We start from the raw sequence: 20119 nt of genomic DNA, 5'->3' as shown, positions 1-20119 counted from the left end.
TTAGCAATTGCACAAGGGCAACAAGAAGAAGGGAAAAGTAACTGGTATCTATTAATAACCTCCTCAGTTGAGAGGCAAGATCTGCGGGGTTCCAACCCTGGCACCTCCATGCCCTCAGCAAGCTAGTTCATCTTTTCTGTGGTTTTGGAGTTTTCTCACCTTTAAAGGGCTCAATAAGAGTACCTACCTCATACAAGCATGAGGAAGATACAAAAAGAGTCTCAGACAGCACCTCTTAGCAGGGACTCGATACATATTAGATATTAATTCCCACTAGGTGCCAGGATAGTTATTTTTATATTTTAATCCTTAAAACAGCCTAATCTGATCATATATATTAACACTTCTTTTATCACCATTTTACAGATATGGAAACTCAGGCTTAAAGAATTTAAGGACCTACCCTAAATTACTAGGCAGTAAAGCTCAGATTTAGGAGAAGGCAACGGCACCCTACTCCAGTACTCTTGCCTGGAAAATCCCATGGGCGGAGGAGCCTGGGAGGCTGCAGTCCATGGGGTCGAGAAGAGTCAGACATGACTGAGCGACTTCACTTTCACTTTTCACTTTCGTGCACTAGAGAAGGAAATGGCAACCCACTCCACTGTTCTTGCCTGGAAAATCCCAGGGATGGGGAAGCCTGGTGGGCTGCCGTCTGTGGGGTCGCACAGAGTTGGACACGACTGAAGCGACTTAGCAGCAGCAGCAAAGCTCAGATTTGGGTTTCCAGGTGACACTAGTGGTTAAGAATCCACCTACCAATGCACGTAGACATAAGAGATTCAGGTTTGATCCCTGGGTTGGGAAGATCCCCTCAAGGAGGGCACGGCCACCCACTCCACTCCAGTAACCTCGCCTAGAGAATCCCATGGACAGAGGAGCCTGGAGGGCTGCCGTCCAGTGTCACAAAGATACGGACACGATGGAAGCAAGTGAGCACGCATGCACCCAGAGCTCAGATTCAAACCCAGGCTGCTCTGTTTTCATAGCCTAAGACCCTTCCACAATTCTATACTGCCTTTCTAGGAGACCATGTTGTTGTAACTAAAAGTAAGGATAAGAAGAAATTCTGGTGTCTAAGAAAACAGCATCAAAACAAAACAGGATTTTAAATCTCCACCTTAAGCAAGAGGCTTTTTTAAACTAGTTTTTAAAATTAAAAAAAAAAAAAGCATTTATTTGGCTACACTGGGTCTTAATTGCAGCATGTGGGATCTAGTTCCCTGACCAGGGATTGAACCTGGGCCCCCTGCATTGGGAGTGCAAAGTCTTAGCCACTGGACCACCAGGGAAGTCCCTAAAGTTTTTTTTTAAACTAACAAAACCAGCCTAAGAGAATGCCTCTGCCCTGAAAAAAAAAAAGCGCATAAGAAATGGGCACACATTCACACAATCAGGGCAGCTGTGAACCTTTGGGTGTAAAACGTTTTATTATTCATCACCGAATTCCCAGGGGTTAATATGTTCTCAGTAAACGTTTGGTAAATGCTTAGGGAATGAGTTAAATCATTCTAACAACAAAATGCTTCTCTTGGACTTGGCTAAGTTTACATTGTCTTTCCCGAACACTTTGCTGAACCTAAATAATTGAAGATTAACAGATTAAGTAAACTAGTATTATATTTACCACTCTGTACAAGGTATTTTACTGAAAAATCCAGTTATATAATGTGTCCCTTAAAAAAAAAAAGCACAATATTAATTATATAGAGATGATTTTTCTTTCCCCTACTTCTTTGGAAAGAGTTTATAATATGTAAACCTTTCACCTGGATTCTGTGAATGCTGTGAGCCTGGTCTGGTAGTTCAGTTTCAACTACTCTCATGAAATCCTCAAAAACAGAGGGCTTTGCCTAGCGGGTATTTTCTCTTTGAGGTTTACATTTGATAGCAAAGCAAAGCCCTAGTGGTACTTTGATCAGGTAAGCAAGAACTAAATTTAAATTCCCTACAACCTGGGAAAAGAACCCATTAAAATGAAGATACATATAATGTTAAGGATATTTGTTACTATAAGATCCTTGATAATCTTAAATAAATGAGGTGGCTTTTACAAAAAATGGAAATCACTTTCTCATTAACAACAAAACCACATATTTATCACAATACATGGAATTATGAGGGGACACTTACCGAGTTCTTAACTAAGCTAAATACTTCAATTATCTAACAATTCTTAAAACCCTGTGAAGGAGGTATTTCATTACTGTCCAATGGCTCCGGGTTCAGATGCATTTAATAACTTACCCAGAGTAACATACACCTAGAGACAGAGATGAGATATATACTCTTGTCTATCTCTAGGAACTATGCTCTGCTTCGAATTGAGCTAAGGCTTCGAGTACAATAAAATACATGTCTCAAATGCTCAGTTCAATGGAGTTTGATAACTGTGTAACAATCGTTCAAATCAAGACATACAACATTTCCATGGCTCCGAAAGTCACCTCTTGCCAGTCAAACTCTCTCGATCCCCACCCCCAAGCAACCACTAACATCCATAGTCATAGATTAGTTTTGCCTGTTCTAGAACTTCATAAATAGAACTGCTACATATTCTTTTGTGTCGGCCTTCTTTCAGTTTAACATAATGGTTGAGGTTCATCCCGGTTCTTGTGTTTATCACAAGCTCACCCCTTTTGATTGCTGAGTGGTATTCCCTTGGTGTGGCTGTACCACAGTTTATCTGTTTTCTTATTGGTGGACACAGGGTTGTTCTCAGTTGTTGGCAATTATGAATAACATTGCCATGGCCACTCTGTACAAGCCTCTTTGTGGGCATCTGTTTTCATCAGTTTGGGTAAATAGCTGGGTGTGGATATGTTGAGTCATAAGGTTGATGTATGTTTAACTTTATAACAAACAAGTTCTTAACCCCTGTACTCTATTCCCTCAGAATGGCACTAGCTTATTGACATGTTTGATTTCTTCTCTTACATGACGAATTCCTTGAGGACAGAGGACCAATCTGCAGTTGCCGAGCCTCCCACATAGCAAATGTTTGTCGAACAAATGAACGATCATTGTTCATACTCCTATTCCTTCTCTGGGTGTTACCAAAGCATAAGAAAACATGCTTGGCATGCATGGAGAAATAGGACAAGCTGAAGGGTTGTGAGGTGGGGGTAAAAGAACCAGCCAGCTAGGAGACTCCTGACTTGCCCGTTTTTTGTTTTTTTTTTGACATGACCTTTCCTAGAAAGTAAATCCCTCCCAATGATCCTGCAGGGAGGGCGAGGGGTGGCTATTCCTGATCAAGTGACCACGGAAAGGGAGGAAGGTGTCGCTGCAATTGAGGTCACATGGTGGTTAGGATTACAGGATACTTCTGTCAAACAGGAGGGTGGAGGAAGCAGCAACCCATGAAATTCTAGTGGCAGAGCAGGAGCTCAGGAGGACGGCCTCCAACACAAGTTACAGGAATACTTGGTTTTGGTGAAAGTACCACACCGTTTCTACATTGGAAACGGAAAGTCAAGAATACATTTGGAGGAGAAAGTAAAATGTTCATGTAAAAATGTATCAGACTTAGGGTTAGTTGCTCAGTTGTGTCCAACTCTTTGTGACCCCATGTAATATATATAGCTCGCCAGGCTCCTCTGTCCATGGGATTCTCCAGGCAAGAGTACAGGAGTGGGTAGCCATTCCCTTCACCAGGGGATCTTCCCAACCCAGGGATCGAACCCAGGTCTTCTGCACTGCAGGCAGATTATCTACTTTCTAAGTCTTGGGAAGCAGAACTTTTAATTTCCATAAATCTGTTCATTTACTTGAAATTACGGAACTTATGCTACAGTCAACCTAGAACTTCTTAGAAAATAAGTTAATCACTGTTGATTTTTTATCCATCAACAGAAAAGGACTGGCAAGTCCTGGGGGTAAATTTAAAATCTTTTTAGCCAAAGGAAAAAAAATTTTTTTTTTTTTTAACATAAATCAAAACAGGGCTTTGCCACATCCTGAGCTCAGGTGCTTCTGAGGCAATCTTTATTTCCCTCGATTCCAGGTTGCTGAGGACTGAAATTTGTTTAGAATTCCTCAATTTGGGGGTTCTGAGAAGTGACCTTGCCTGCCTTTATCCAAACAGTATTGCACCAAAGCCATCCTAGGCAGATGGATGTTTATCCTATTCTTAAAATCTCCAGGGAAGTAAATTCTCTACAACATCCCTTGGTAACCTTCTCCAGGGTTTTATCAAGTGTACAGCAAGGAAGTTCTGATGCAGAAACCAATAAAAATATTAACTCTATGAACCTAGTTACCAGCACTGAAAAGGCGTATGTGTTTGGGCACTTTGCCTTCATGGTAGAGATGTATTTACAAAACAGGCTATACAAACAGAAACCATTTGTCTGGAGCAGATGTGGGAAGTTGATTCAAGAGAAACTGCCACAATAAATTCCGTCCCATGAACCATGTGAATAAGTTATTGTTGGTTATAACATTTTTTAAAGTACAAATTTATTTCCTTGTCAATTCCTAAACCAGGTTTGTTAGCAATTTTAAAAACTCCAATACAGCTGCAAAGTTTTCAAATAACTAGGCTTCCATGAAAAACTAGGCCTTGACCAATCGAACGTAAATATGATTGTTAAGGACAGTTTACTTCTGTATATGCCACTTTTCTGCCATGATCATGAAACACTTTTGTAATTAAAACAAAATTTTTTTAAAGACAAAAATTAACCATCGAAATTAATTAAAATGTAAACCAACTTCCGGTGAGATTATTTGAGGCAAGATTAAGCATATGTCTGACCAATGTGCTTTTTGCTGGAAATGATAATTTACCTAGCCTTAAAATATTAACTAGTTAGAAATAGGAGACGCACAGAACTATCATCAGAAGCCCCTGTGCTAAGATTTCCTGCCTCACCCTGACATCTCAGAGCAATCTCTCCATGGAGATTATATACATGTGGGCTTCTATTCCCTTCCTCTCAAAAGCCTCCATGCACAAAAGTGCACCACAACAATAACACGATTAAAAAAAAAAAAAAGTAATGCCAAAATACATCAGAGAGAAGAAAAAGCCGGTCACACCTCCCCCACCGGATGCTGGATGTATTGAAATTTCATTACCTCTCCTCCACCCCTCAGCAAAGCACTTTCCTCTCTCTGGCAGCTCACAGTAAAGCGTGTGTCAGGTATCATTTCATTTTCGTGATTTAATTCCTGCAACATGACAGTGGGACACACCTTTAAAAAGAAACTGCCTTAAGAGGTGGAACAAGTGCAAGGGGGGAGGGGCAGGCATGCGCCTCAAAGGCACTCTTGGGATCTTTCCTACAGAAACAAATCCAGTAAAACCAAGAAAGGCCAGTCGTTCTAAACTCAGTAGGAGCCCTCGTAAGAAGCAATTTATCAAAATTAAAATATTTCACAGATCATTTCTCCTGAAAAGTTTTCATGCTGTCAATAATCTGCAATTCTTTTCCTCTTGGAGTAGCAGTTTCTGCCTCCCTAATAAAATTATTTTTTTAAAAAAAAGGCCAAGGTCCAGGAGTGTCAGGAGGACCCTCGGAGGGCGCCACCTACCCCCATCAGGCCGGCCGCCGGCAGAGAAAGCCCGCCCGAGGACTTATCCTTGCAGAGAGGGTTCTTCAGAGTCGCCGCGGGGACCGAAATAGACACCCTTTAGAGAGCAGAAGGCTGGGTACCCGCCTTCCCTCCGCCCCGCCCGGGGAAAGCGGACCCGAGTCCCACACTCACCATCGCCGCTCGCCGAGCCGCGGTCGCCCCCCGGGGCCGCGCGGGGCTCGGGGCCGACGCCAAGTTCAAACCTCGCCGCCGCTCGGAGGAGGCGGCGCGGGGCATCGCCGGCGGGGCCGGGCCGCGCTTAACAATGGGAGGCTCGGCCGCGCCCTGCGCCCCGGCTACAGCCGCGAGCCCGGGGCGCGGGGCTGCTGGGGGTGAAGCGGGACGCCGGGCCCGGAGGGTGCGGGGGCGCCCGATCACCACGCCTACCGGGCCGCCGGGGCCGAGCCGGAGGGGCCGCGCTCGCTCCGCGCTCGCCACCAGGTAATCGCACAGGAAGCCTCGCCGATTGGCCCGGCCGCTCAGGACGGGATTTGCATTTCAATGGCAGCGCTAGCTCCCTAAGGTTTGAAAAAGGATTCCCGGCTACAGGAGCCGGGCTCCGCTCGCCGCCGCTCCGCCGTCCACGTCCTCGGGTCCTCGTGGTATTCAGGGGGCCGACTCACACACTCGGGCGCTGCTTGATCGGTTCACAGTCAGAAAGGTGTCTTAACTCCACCTCCCCGCCCATTTTGAAGTGAAGGGGGGGATCCCAGAACAAAATACCCACTTCAAAAAGCCCGCGCTCGCTTTTCAGGGGCTATATAGTTAGTAATTGATCAAATGAAGCATGAATGAACAAGGTAAAAAGTTCACATCTTTAAAAAAAACAAAAAACAAAGCTCGCATTACATGGAAAATAGCCATCCTTTTTCTCCGTGTGTTCTTTTTCCCGTATAAATCAACTGGAGAGCTTCAGGTTGTTTCTGATAGCTAATGCTGTTGAAACCTCCCTTCCCAGTTCTTTTGTTTCCTGAGCATCATCTCTAGATGAGGAACAGGTGATTATTAACAGGTTATGACTGTAATCTTACAGGAAATTCTGGATTCAGCTTTGCAAACTTTGGGGTCTTAGGCAGTATACACACCTGAATTTATTTTGCATTGAGATAGAGGTACTCCTTTAATATTCTTAAGGAGGGTATGGTGCTATTTTCAGTTTCATCTTTCTTTAAAGGCTCTTCCAGCTCTAACAGAGGTGGGAAAAAAAATTTTTTTTTCTGTAAAAAGTGCGTTTCTTAATGACTTTCACATGCATCTCCAGGGATCAACAGTAAGGTTTGAAATTGGCTTTATTTCTTCTCCCTCAAGCAGAATGCCTGTTAAAATTTTATTTTATATATAGTAGTTTTTAATATATTATTTTATATATATCAGGTTCTATATTTAGGGTGATAAACACACATATAGACCCAGAAAAGAGAATGTCTAATTAGGTAGGAACTAGAAACCTCAGTTCCCATAGAGTTAATATTATTTGCCTTTACTTGGCTGTGCTTTTTATAATATCCTGGCACAATGCAGAAGAATTGGGGGCTACAAAAACTACTAAATAAACCTCTTTATAGATATTTTCAAGAACAGGATTCCCCCTCCCCCAAGGTATTACCCCCCTCCCCTTGAAGTTGTATTTTCTTTGCATCATGGTATCACTGCTGCTGCTAAGTCGCTTCAGTCGCGTCCGACTCTATGCCATCCCATAGACGGCAGCCCACCAGGCTCCGCCGTCCCTGGGATTCTCCAGGGAAGAACACTGGAGTGGGGTGCCATGTCCTTCTCTGTCATGGTATCACAGGCATGTACAAATATATATACACCTGCCACACAGCCAGAGGAGTACCCACCCACATTGTTGCTAGGTGTTAGAAGCAGGGAGGCTAATGTTGCCTGTTCTGTGTCCTAATGTCCTGTGGGGATCTAGATTTAGGTGGAAGCAGATGATGCTCAGAACTTAAGCTTTAAACAAGGTGGTCAGTCCTTACTGCTTAGAAAGCACATTGCAGCTGCCGCCATGTCAAGGAAGTAAGGCGTATTAACTGAGGACACAGCCAGGAGCTCTGTAGGCAGAGGAGATAAGACCTCCTCCCCTGCTGCCCTGCTACCTTGTTTCCTGAGTGCCCAGGGTCAGGTGAAACCTTGTAAGGCTGGACCAGATTCCTCTACTCTTGTGCAAAACATCACTTTAAATTGGCGATTCAAAACACACTGTGGCCACTGAAAATAAATGCATGGTTACCAAAGGGGAAAGGGGGGAAGGGATATATTAGGAGTTCGGGATTAGCAGATACAAACTACTATATATAAAATAAACAAGGTCCTGCTGAAAAGCATAGGGAACTATATTCAATATCTTGTGATAACCTATAATGGAAAAGAATATATATATATATATTTAAACCACTTTGTTGCACACTGGAAACTAACATAACATTGTAAATCAACTATACTGCAATTAAAAAAAAATGTTTTAGAAACACTTTAGATCCAATTTTTACCTCCCACATAGACTTCATGACACCGGTTAAATCCATCACTATGACAGGAATTCCTGGGCTTCCGCTGTACCACAGGTTCTGGAAAAACACTTTTTACTTCTACCTATAATTTAGATGTATTGCCAGATACTTGTAGATAAAAGGAAAACAAATTATCTCCTGGGATCAAAGGTGAGATTGGAAATGAAAAAATCTACACAGCAATAGAAAATTCGGCAAACTGCGCTCTGTTTGAGCTAGGAGTAAGTTCCCTCACCGGGTCCTTCAGTTCCCCTTCAAAATGGCCCATCCCTTCCTCCCAAAGCATAAATGATAAATGACTGTAAACCAGTTACACGTATCAGGTGTATATATGGATAAATGCCAAGACGGTTTCTGTCAAGTCATGCTGCCTTTTAGTTCCGACATCAAGATCACTCCCAGAAATAGTGCATTACACTAGAATCCAGAGCGTTTTATTTTTTCTAGTGAAAACAGATATACTGATCAAGAAATAAAGCTTTAAACATGCTACAATATTTTACGAGGGGGTAACAAATATGAAAAATACACAACCTAATCTTAGAGAAAGGGTTTGCTTGGCCAATCCGCAACCTGCTGTTTGCATATTTTTTCTTTTGTTTAAAGTTATGATTCTTTTAAACATCTTTATTATGATATAAGGCTTCCCAGGGTGGTGCTAGTGGTAAAGAATCTGCCTGCCAATGCAGGAGACCAGACGCAAGGGATGAAGGTTCAATCCCTGGGTCAGGAAGATCCCCTGGAGTAGGAAATTTGACTCTAGTATTCTTGCCTGGAAAATTCCACGGGCAGAGGAGCCTGGCAGGCTACAGTCCATGGGGCTGCAAAGAGTCGGACATGACTGAGCAACTAAACACACACGCATTATGACATAATTTACGTACCATATGGTTTACACTTGGTCAGAGGCACATTTTTGCCCTTTCCTCCCCAACTTTCGCCAATTCCTTTTCTTCCCACCTCTCTCTCTTAAAAAAAAAAAAAAAAAAATATATATATATATATATATTTGTTGTGGACCATTTTTAAAGTAGTTATTGAATTTGTTCCAATATTTCTTCTGTTTTATGTTTTGGTTTTTTGGCCAGAAGTATGTGGGATCTTAGCTCCCCAACCAGGGATTGAACCCTCACCTCCTGCATTAGAAAGTGAAATCTTAACCAGTGGATCACCAGGGAAGTCCCTTCCCACTTTTCTTAATTAGTTTAACCTGCAAACCCAAATTTCAATTTGAGTTAAATATGATAACCTAAAAATATTTAAAATCACATTATATTAATCTATACTGATTAAGGACCTGACACAATTCGAATGGTCTGATTCATTCTGTATACACATTTAAAAGTTTGTCTTTCCACTACGATTATCAGGTCTTATTACTAAGGAGAAACCTGTGAGAATGAGTGTCTTTTTCAAACAAAAAGCTTAAGACATTTAGGATTACTGCCATATGTCTCTAAATTCCAATCTCAGCAGTTATTCTTTGAATTTTTAAATTTTAGTCTAATACATTTAGTTATATCTTTAAAGAAACTACATATAGAAATCATATATGTGATTTGGATTTGAATTTATTTCACAAATTTAGCTTCTTTTCTATATTACGGTAATAAGTTTTTAATATATATTGTACTTTCTTAAATGTCACTTAGGAATAGTCAGTTATTCAGGTGGAGGTGGGGTTAGTCACTCAGTCATGTCCAACTCTATGTGATCCCATGGACTATAGCCCGCTAGGCTCCTCTATCCATGGGATTTCCCAGGCAAAGATACTGGAATGGGTTGCCATTTCCTTCTTTAGGGGATTTTCTCAATCCAGGAATCAAATCCAGGTGGCTCACAATGTCTGCAGATTCTTTACCACCTGAGCCACCAGGGAAATCCAGTCAACCATTACTTCTTACCAATTCAGTTTGGCCTTTTTCTATTATTCCAAGTAAATAAAGTTTTCATATGAAGAATGTAAGTATTTGAAACATGACTCTTTGCTAAATAGTAACAGTAACAGCAACTATAAGCTCTTGCCATAGCTATACAATAAATTCCCTGTTTCATCTGTGCTCTTCTTTTGGATGTTGACACCTTAGAAAAACAGTGTCAAAATCTGTTGAATATTGAAAATCAGAAATAATACTCTTGATTGATTCAGAGAGAAAATATTAGGAAGAACATATGGGGTCCTCCCTTCTCAAATGGCTATTTATTTGGGTTTAATGTGAACTTTTCATAACTTCGAATGTAATATTCACTTTGGCAAATATTTTTATTTTTTTGAACCACTCACAGAAAAATGTGAAAAACAAGTGAACAACCATCCTAACTGAATAAAATGTTAAAATGGATATTGAAAGTAAGGAAATACATTTAAGACTGCTTTAAACCTGGGAAAGACTTTATTTCATGAAGTGATGATTGTAACAGGAAAGGGGGAAACCCTATATACTTTCAGCTTCTCAGAGTTAGTTACCCTCTCTCACAGAGACCTTTCTCATAAATAGCCCAGTAAGCCTGCAAGTCCTCGGAGCTGACACTTTCCTCACTCTCTCTCTTTGTTGAAGGCATCTTCTGCTGCTAGCAGCTGATTCATACTGACAAGAGCACCTCTGTGTTTCCTGCTGTTCTTTGTAGCCTCAGGACCAGGGCCCCAAGTAAAGACCTTTATGCAACCTAGTTATTACCAAGAAAGCTATTTAGAATCTTGCAAAGGTCAGAACCCAAGGAAAATAGGGAAGGACTAGGTAGGCCAAAGTTCAGTTACTATCTGCGACACTACAAATGCATGTCCGTACAGCATCCCTGGTGGCTCAGATGGTAGAGAATCCACCTGCAATGCAGGAGACGTAGGTTCAGTCTCTGGGTTGGGAAGATGCCCTGGAGAAGGAAATGGCAACCCACTCCAGTACTCTTGCTTGGGAAATCCCATGGACAGAGGAGCCCAGCAGGCTGCAGTCCATGGGGTTGCAAAGAGTTGGACTCGACTGAGCAACTAAGCACACACACAGCACTCAACAGCAGCAAGCATGGTTTTGTGGGTCAGCTGTAGGATCCAGTATCAAATCTGTATGCTGCTAAGTCACTTCAGTCGTGTCCGACTCTGTGGGACCCTGTAGACGGCAGCCCACCAGGCTCCTCCATCCCTGGGATTCTCCAGGCAAGAACACTGGAGTGGGTTGCCATTTCCTTCTCCAATGCATGAAAGTGAAGTCTCTCTGCCATGTCCGACTCTTAGCGACCCCATGGACTGCAGCCTACCAGGCTCCTCTGCCCATGGGATTTTCCAGGCAAGAGTACTGGAGTGGGGTGCCATTGCCTTCTCCTTCAAATCTGTATAGGTCTAAACAGAAGCGAAATGAAGAACAGAACTAGCAGAAGGACAGTTTTTGTCGGTGAAGGAAGACAGCAAAATGGAAATATAAGAGATAAAGGCCATTTTCAATGTTAGCAGGGAAGGGTGGTTCACTGATTAAGCAACAGGTCAGCAGCTTCAAGTGATACTGGAGACAAGGATTGACAATATTCTTTCTAGTTTGAAAGACTGAAACACGTCCTGGAGACTGGAAACAACCTAAATGTACATATAGAAAATGGTTAAATTAATTGTGAAGCATATCGTGCAGCATTTAAAAGGCAAGAGGCAGACCTATATGTAGTGACACAGAAAAGACACAGTGATTAAGGAACTTGCCCGGGGTCATATGGGTACTAAGACAGAGAGCCAGGATTCACACCAGGATGGAAGAGAGCACAGCTCAAAGTGTTAACCACGAATACCTACTTAACAGGCTCATGGGGGGATTCATGGTATGATGCAAGATGTGTATTGTCATTTTGAAAGAATAGAGAAGCATTTCCTGTACTTGTTTATGTCATTATAATTACCTGCTCCAATGTAAGGTGATCAGTATACAGTACAGTGTAAAATCTGTAATAGGATAACATGCTTTTCTTTTTAAACATTGATATTCCTAATTTAAAAATGGATAATATTCTTTATAAACATTCAAGTATTACAGAAATAACAGATATAGAATGAATGTCCCATGTAATCCTAAATTGCTCCCCAAATCATTATCCATTGTTGGGTGGAAATTCCTCCAGCTCTTCTCTTTTATGGATGCTGACATGTTATCATTTTGTATGTTAATATTAACATATTTTTTCCAATAGATGATCACACTGTTTTCTAACATGCATTTTCATTTAATAATTTCAGACACCTCTCATGATGAAGGTGAAAGAGGAGAGTGAAAAAGTTGACTTAAAACTCAACATTCAAAAAACTAAGATCATGGCATCCAGTCCCATCACTTCATGGTAAATAGATGGGGAAACAATGGAAATAGTGACAGGTTTTATTTTCTTGGGCTCCAAAATCACTGCAGATGGTGACTGCAGCCATGAAATTAAAAGATGCTTACTCCTTGGAAGAAAAGCTATGACCAACCTAGACAGCATATTAAAAAGCAGAGACATTACTTTGCCAACAAAGGTCCATCTAGTCAAAGCCATGGTTTTTCCAGTGGTCATGTATGGATGTGAGAATTGGACTATAAAAGAAAGCTGAGCACCGAAGAATGGATGCTTTTGAACTGTGGTATTGGAGAAGACTCTTGAGAGCCCCTTGGACTGCAAGGAGATCAAACCAGTCAATCCTAAAGGAAATCAACCCTGACTATTCACTGGAAGGACTGATGCTGAAGCTGAAACTCCAATACTTTGGCCACCTGATGCAAAGAGCTGACTTGTTACAAAAGACCCTGATGCTGGGAAAGACTGAGGGCAGGAGGAGAAAGGGATGACAGAGGATGAGATGGTTGGATGGCATCACCGACTCAATGGACATGAGTTTGAGGAAACTCTGGGAGATGGTGAAGGACAGGGAGGACTGGTGTGCTGCAGTCCATGGGTTGGACATGACTGAGCAGCTGAACAACAACTCCATGTCAGAAAATACAGTTTCATTTTATTTCCTTTAAAAGTTGTGTAGGATTCTCAGAACTTTCTAAGCTCACAGAAGAGCTTAGATAAGAGAATTTTCCCATTTACCTTTTCCTCTCCACCTCTGCCTTTTCCTTCTCTCTCCTTCATCCATTTCAGTTCAAATACCACTTACTAAGTGCACCTGCTAACTGCAGGGTATGAAGCATACAGGATGGATGAGGTTGTAGTCTTGACTTCAAGGAGCTCAATTTACTGGGAAACTCAGATATCTAAAGAAATTATTTCAGTAGAAGGTGATAAGGATAGTTAGGTCTTATGGTCAAGAGCATGAATTGGATTCAAGATCTTGCTAGCAGTCTGCGAGGTTAATTGATCTCACTAAGCCTTAGTTTTTCCTCTATAAAATAAGAATAATTACACCTCCCATTGGTTTTTGCAAAGATTATATGAACCAGTCATTCAGTGTGTGTCTCTGGGAGACAGGAGTAACTGTGAGATATTAATGGTTCTTATTCCCGCCAATGGATTTCCTCATAGTCCTGTCTTTCCTCCCAGTTAGTGTCACTGACTGACCAAGGAAGGGATGACTCAGCAGAATTTTTATATCATAAAAGAATCCAGACTTAAGATCTGAAAGAATACTCAGTTAGAGCCAGTTTTTCTCCAAAAGACATTACAGCTTTCTAGAATGAATAAAGAAGGGCAAGGAGAGTCAGAAGGGAAGTGAAGGGGAGCTAGAAGCTGGAGCCCCTCTAAATGCTACCCAATGCAAGATGGAAGCTCCAGGTAGGTGAAATGATTTGAGAGCAGAAACTACGGGGGTTCCGATCCCAAGCAAAAGCCTGGAGAATTGGCTCAATCCAAGAGCTGCTGGGAACTCAGCACAGAGGAGGAATCAAAGAAATGTCTATGCAGTACAGCTGGGCAGGAGAGAGGCTCAGGCTTTCACCAATCCTCCTAACCCAGAGTGGTCCAGGAGAAGCAGAAGGTGTCTGGTAAACCCAAGGAGGGCACAGGTGCCTGATGGATCTGAGGAGGCTGCAGACACCACTACCCCAACTTGGATGTGATCAGACATGTCAGACACCAGCATGGGGAGATGGTGACATGGAGACCAAAGGGACAACTTTATCCAACTTCCCTACAACATACACACACACACACACATACACACCTGGACTTTGTCTCAGCACCTCACAACTCAGCTGCAACCTTAGGAGCTGGAAGAGATGGGTTGGCTGACACTGCTTGTGTCTCCTTGCTGAATGAGGTCTCAAAACAGAAATTATAGTCTTTTTTTTTTTAAGGAAACAGATACATTTCTCCCATAATTGTGTTTTTGGCTCAAGATTTGTAACCACTGCTGCTGCTGCTACTGCTGCTGCTAAGTCACTTCAGTCGTGTCTGAGTCTGTGCGACCCCATAGACGGCAGCCCACCAGGCTCCTCCATCCCTGGGATTCTCCAGGCAAGAACACTGGAGTGGGTTGCCATTTCCTTCTCCAATGCATGAAAGTGAGAAGTGAAAGTGAAGTCGCTCAGTTGTGTCCAACTCTTAGCGACCCCGGACTGCAGCCCACCTGGCTCCTCCATCCATGGGATTTTCCAGGCAAGAGTACTGGAGTGGGGTAACCATGCAAAATGCTCAGCCCTATCCCCGTGCCTAGCACACAAGAGCTCAAACATAGTATCTCTTTTTATCTCACTAAATAGATGTATGTGCTGGTAGCAAATAGAGGAGAGGAGATTTATGTCCGGGAAGGATGTAGAGAAGCTGTTTGAGACAGGTTCTGTAGGATGTACACGAGCTCACTTGCGTAGGAAGAGAGGAGGAAAAGGTCAGGATGGAACATGTTTAAAGGTCCCGAAGTATCAAATAGCACAGACCGATTGGGGAACCGGAAGAAACATGGCAGGAATGGGCAGGTGGTGAACAGCATAGCTACAGAGGCAGATGGTAGCAGAGGAGGCTTTTAGATCACTTTCAGGATTTAGACTTTCCTTTGTAGGCAGTGAGAAACACTTTCCGATAGTGTCATGATTGGATCTGTACCTTCAAGAAGTCATGCTGGTGGCATGTGAAGGATGAACTGAATGGGAGGTGATGGGCTCATTGATTTTACCACTAGGGTGGGCTCCCACTCCTGTGGGTTCAGTGTTGCATCGTGGTTAATAGTGCAGTCTCTGGGAGGAGAATATTCAGATTTGAATCCTGGCCATAGCACCTACTATGTGACCTCAGGCTGGTCATTACCAGCTCCCTGAAGCAATGTTCTCTTCTATAAAATGAGAGCTAAAACTGAACCTGAGTCATACACTTGCTGGACTTTTAGATGTAAAACTTTATATGATACACTTAGAAGAATGCCTGGCATAATGCCTGCCTATTCAATGTTCAGTCAGTTCAGTTTAGTCGCTAAGTCATGTCCAACTCTTTGTGACCACATGGACTATACAGCACACCAGGCTTGCCTGGAATTTGGCTTCACCATCTCCTGGAATTTGCTCAAACTCAGGTCCATTGAGTGGGTGATGCTATCCAACCATCTTATCTTCTGTCGTCCCCTTCTCCTCCTGCCTTCAATCTTTCCCAGTACCAGGGTCTTTTCCACTGAGTTGGCTCTTCACATCAGGTGGCCAAAGTGTTAAAGCTTCAGCTTCAGCATCAGCCTTTCCAATGAATATTCAATGTTAGGCTGTACTTATAATCACAGTTAACTTTGCATAGAGGAGAATGATGACCATGCCAGAGAATGATGGTAAAATCTTCAGTTCTGGATATTCATTTCAATTTTGGTCCAAATTTCATGGGAGAAAAGCCACTTTGTAAATTCACTTGTAAAATGTGCTCAGGTCAAGCACAATTCAAACAATGAAATCTCACTAGCTTAAAAGTGACTATAGTCGTGCTGGCAAAAGGGTTTTCCCTTTTAAGTCCTAAAGCTCCAAACAGGATTGATGTGAACTGTGAACAGCTGCCACCTCCCATCAGCGGCAGCAACCTTCCGGAAGAAGGTGAAGTGTGCTTGGTATGTGAAGGGGAAAAAAAAAAGACATGTGATCTAGGTGACAATGAGAACTGTCAGCCCAGAACCCTGAAAGTTAAAACTCCAGAAGTGACGGGTCCTTAAGAGCATGGGTTCAGCTGGAGTGCTTTCAAATACCAGTACGTCCTTGTCACCAGGAGACTGGGGAGGTGGAGTGGCCAAGGGCAATCAGGGCTAAGCCAGCCAGCATTCTCAGCCTAACCTGGGCCTGCACACAAGCGTGAACACTGTTTTCTATCAAGGGAGCTGAGTGTCTGCATTGATGGTGCCTAGGAAGCCTAAGAACTGAGGATTGAAATCTTTTCTGGGACATAACCCAAAATGTTTTGATGAAAGGTGTAAACCTTATTTTTTTTTCTTTCTAGAAAAATATTAATAAGTTAATGAAGATATAGATGAAGATAAATAAGGACTGGGGAAAGGTGTGAGGAAAGGGAGGCATAATCAATTTAGGGATGCAATGCAGTGCAATTTCTGCCATTGGTTTGCAGCTTGTATTTTAACAAGGACTGCTTCCTTGTCTGAGTGCCTGCGTGGTGGCTGGGTGGGGAGAAATTGCCACTGAGACAATGCAGGAGATAAGAGAAGAAAAGGAAGAAAGACTGGGCAGCGTAGACTTGAGAAGAAAACAGCTGCATGCCTATGGGGCCATAGGAGGGGTGTTTTATGGTCTAGTTGAGTATCTGAATCTAATCATATGTAATATATAAATACAAAGCACAACTGGAAACAAAGACAGGTGATACTGTGATAAACTGGCATACATATTGAACAAATGGTTTCTAGAAATGTAACTTGGCGCTTCCCTGGGGGTCCAGTGGTCAAGAATCCGCCTTGCAATGGCAAAGGCCAGCTGGTTCAATCCCTAGCCCAGGAAGATCCCACATGCCTCAGAGCAACTAAGCCCGTGAGCCACAACTTCTGGGCCAGTGCTCTAGAGACCTCAAGTCACAGCTACTGAGCCCACGCACTGTAGTTGCTGAAGCCTGTGCACCTAGAGCCTGTGCTCCGCAACAAGAGAATTCACTGCAATAAGAAGCCGGAGCATGCACCAAGCATGCTCACCACAGCTAGAGAAAGCCTGCTTGCAGCAATGAAGACCCAGCACAGGCTCCCCCCATCAAAGAAAATAAACAAATAAATCTTTTTTCCAAAAAAGAAATGTGTCTTAATGTCTAAAGGCACCATGATATTTCACTACTTACAAACTCTTTTTTATTGTAAAGAGCTCCTCCCCTGACAAAGAGAATTCATCAAAAACACCAACAATTATTTCTTCATAATGATACAAAACATCAACAAAACCAAATTATTATTCTTTTAATTGATTTGGTCTTTCTATCATATCCAGAATTTTAGGCCTTTCAAAAAGGACATCTTATTCATAGCATCAAGACATCTATTCTACTGACTAGGTTTTCTTCCTAAGTTTGTATTATAGGAAGTCTTGAAAGTGAAAAGTGAAAGTGGAGGTCGCTCAGTTGTGTCCAACTCTACACAGTCCATGGAATTCTCCAGGCCAGAATACTGGAGTGGGTAGCCTTTCCCTTCTGCAGGGGATCTTCCTGCCCAGGGGTCGAATCCAGGTCTCCTGCATTGCATGTAGATTCTTTACCCGCTGAGCCACAAGGGAAACCCTAAATATACATAAGTATTTTAAATATTTAAATGACATCAACATTGCTAAACGCTGCTTTAAGAACAACCCACGGTGCTACAAAAGTATAACTTCAAGAGATAAAAACAAGAAAGGCTGTTAGGGTAAAACCAACCGGAATTTTTAAAATGTAAATGACTTGCTTTGATAATTTACTGTTAATGAAATTTAAGCAGCATGGTATTTAATGTCTACATATTTTTTTAAAGGGAGTTAAATCTCTTAGTTTTTTTTTTTTAATTACCTTATCTTCATTTGTAAACTTATTTTTGAAAATAAAAGTTTTCCACTAGCTAGTGGGCAGCTTCATTGTTTTTGAAGTATTGGGGTCTCTAGCTCTCCAAATAAAAACAAAGAAATGCAGCTTCTGTTTACTTTTTTGGCAGTCTCATTTTAACTACTGACTTAAGCCAATTTGTCTCCCCTTATTTTTAAAAAAAGCTATAAACAATGTGCTTTACAAAAAGAGTCTAGTCACCAAGCACTATGATCAATAGTTCATTTACCAGGCTCTTTTTCATTTGCCTCAAGTCACACAGTTTTATTTTATACTTTCACATGTAGATTCCACTAAGAGGAAAAACGTTCTCTGCTTTCCAGCTTGTTTGCTTTTAAGTACAACTTTCTCCCAGCAGGTGTTCAGGAAACTTTTCTACTCCAAGCCGGATGTCAGCATTATTCAGCATACTTTAGTTGCTCCTGCCTAGGAACCAGAAGATAAGATGGGGGAGAAAATTTATTTTTAAAGTTCTTATAATCAGCACCTGTGGGAGGTGTCCAGAGGGTGTTTGATTGACCAAAGGCAATACGATAGCAGAGTCCTGGGCAGGTCCTTGCAGGCTGCTGGCTGCCGTTTCTCACTGGTAGACCAGAAACAGCTGAGCGTAGCCTATGAGTAATAGTACCAGTCACCATCCATTTTGTGCCCAGTATTAGTTTTACTCCTGCCTCGGGATTTATATACCTTATTTCTAATTTTTACAACAATACCTCAGGGTAGCCATTTCTAGTCCTGTTTTACAGAAGAGAAACGGAAGCTCAGATTTTATGTAACTTGCTAAGGTCAAAGTGTAGAAGGGGCAGAAATGAAGAGTTAAAACAGTTGCCTGACTCTGAAGCCTAGGCCTTGTGCTCACACCATCCTGCATGACCAAGAGAATGCAGGCCAAGCCACTTTCACCAGAGGACGAGGTCTTGCTGTTTCCTAGAGCAAGGGTCACCAACCTCTGGGATCGAATGCCGGATGATCTGAGGTGGAGCTGATGTCATAATGATCGAAATAAAGTACATAATAAATGTAAGGCACTTGAATCATCCCGAAAACATTCCCTCCACTCCCATCCCATCTATGGAAAAACTGTCTTCTACAAAACCAGTCCCTGGCACCAAAAACACTGGGGACTACTATTGTAGAGGATGAAGGAAAATGGGCACATTTATCCTGTGTAGGTAGAGACTTTAGTGCCATTCAGAGCACCAAGACAAAGAAAGCTACTTAAAAATACTTTTTGCCTATATGTCTAGTGGAATATGAGGAAAGCCTCAGATCACTCCAAAATATTCTTCTTTCCCTTGAGTAAATGGAAAGTTACTATATTTTCCCCTTAAAAATTGTGCTTTTTCCCAAATGAAGGACATTTCACTTTGCTTGATTCCATCCATACTGACTCACTGACTTTTTTGTCAATGAGTCCAGTAATTACCATTTTGCAAGCATGCCTTGGTTTCCCTCCTTAGCACTTGACTCACATTTTCCATTGTCTGGATGGAGGTTCCTTCTTCAACTCCAATTTCTACTAAGGAAATTCTTGCCAACCTCTCAGGACCTGCAAAATATAGTCTTTACTCAATGAAACTTCTCTTATTCTTCAGTTCAGTTCACTTCAGTCGCTCAGTCGTGTCCGACTCTTTGTGACTCCATGAATCGCAGCACGCCAGGCCTCCCTGTCCATCACCAACTCCTGGAGTTCACTCAAACTCATGTCCATCGAGTCGGTGATGCCATCCAGCCATCTCATCCTCTGTCGTCCCCTTCTCCTCCTGCCCCCAATCCCTCCCAGCATCAGGGTCTTTTCCAATGAGTCAACTCTTTGCATGAGGTGGCCAAAGTACTGGAGTTTCAGCTTTAGCATCATTCCTTCCAAAGAAATCCCAGGGCTGATCTCCTGCAGAATGGACTGCTTGGATCTCCTTGCAGTCCAAGGGACTCTCAGGAGTCTTCTCCAACACCACAGTTCAAAAGCATCAATTCTTTGGCACTCAGCTTTCTTCACAGTCCAATTCTCATATCCATACATGACCACAGGAAAAACCATAGCTTTGACTAGATGGACCTTTGTTGGCAAAGTAATATCTCTGCTTTTCAATATGCTATCCAGGTTG

General features: G+C 42.3%; 1 protein-coding gene and 1 non-coding gene across 8 annotated transcripts in view; both read right to left on the bottom strand.

Moving 5' to 3' along the window:
• Nucleotides 1–20119, bottom strand: part of SHROOM3 (shroom family member 3) — a 331372-nt gene that overhangs the window by 71602 nt on the left and 239651 nt on the right. The window contains exon 1 of one of the 7 annotated variants that reach the window (XM_019962965.2): nt 5713–7130. The exons of 5 other annotated variants lie outside the window; for them this stretch is intronic. The gene's annotated coding sequence lies outside the window, so the exon portion shown is untranslated. Of the gene's footprint in view, nt 1–5082; nt 5610–5712; nt 7131–20119 lie in introns of those variants that run through there. One more of the 7 variants, XM_070791632.1, reaches the window with a different exon arrangement.
• Nucleotides 1220–1292, bottom strand: TRNAG-CCC (transfer RNA glycine (anticodon CCC)). The gene has a single exon. It is a non-coding gene; the product is annotated as a tRNA-Gly (tRNA).

Source organism: Bos indicus, chromosome 6 (genome assembly GCF_029378745.1).
Source record: "Bos indicus isolate NIAB-ARS_2022 breed Sahiwal x Tharparkar chromosome 6, NIAB-ARS_B.indTharparkar_mat_pri_1.0, whole genome shotgun sequence".
Classification (NCBI taxonomy): domain Eukaryota; kingdom Metazoa; phylum Chordata; class Mammalia; order Artiodactyla; family Bovidae; genus Bos; species Bos indicus.
Note: the sequence above shows the minus strand (reverse complement) of the source record. Positions and strands in the feature narration are given on the sequence as shown.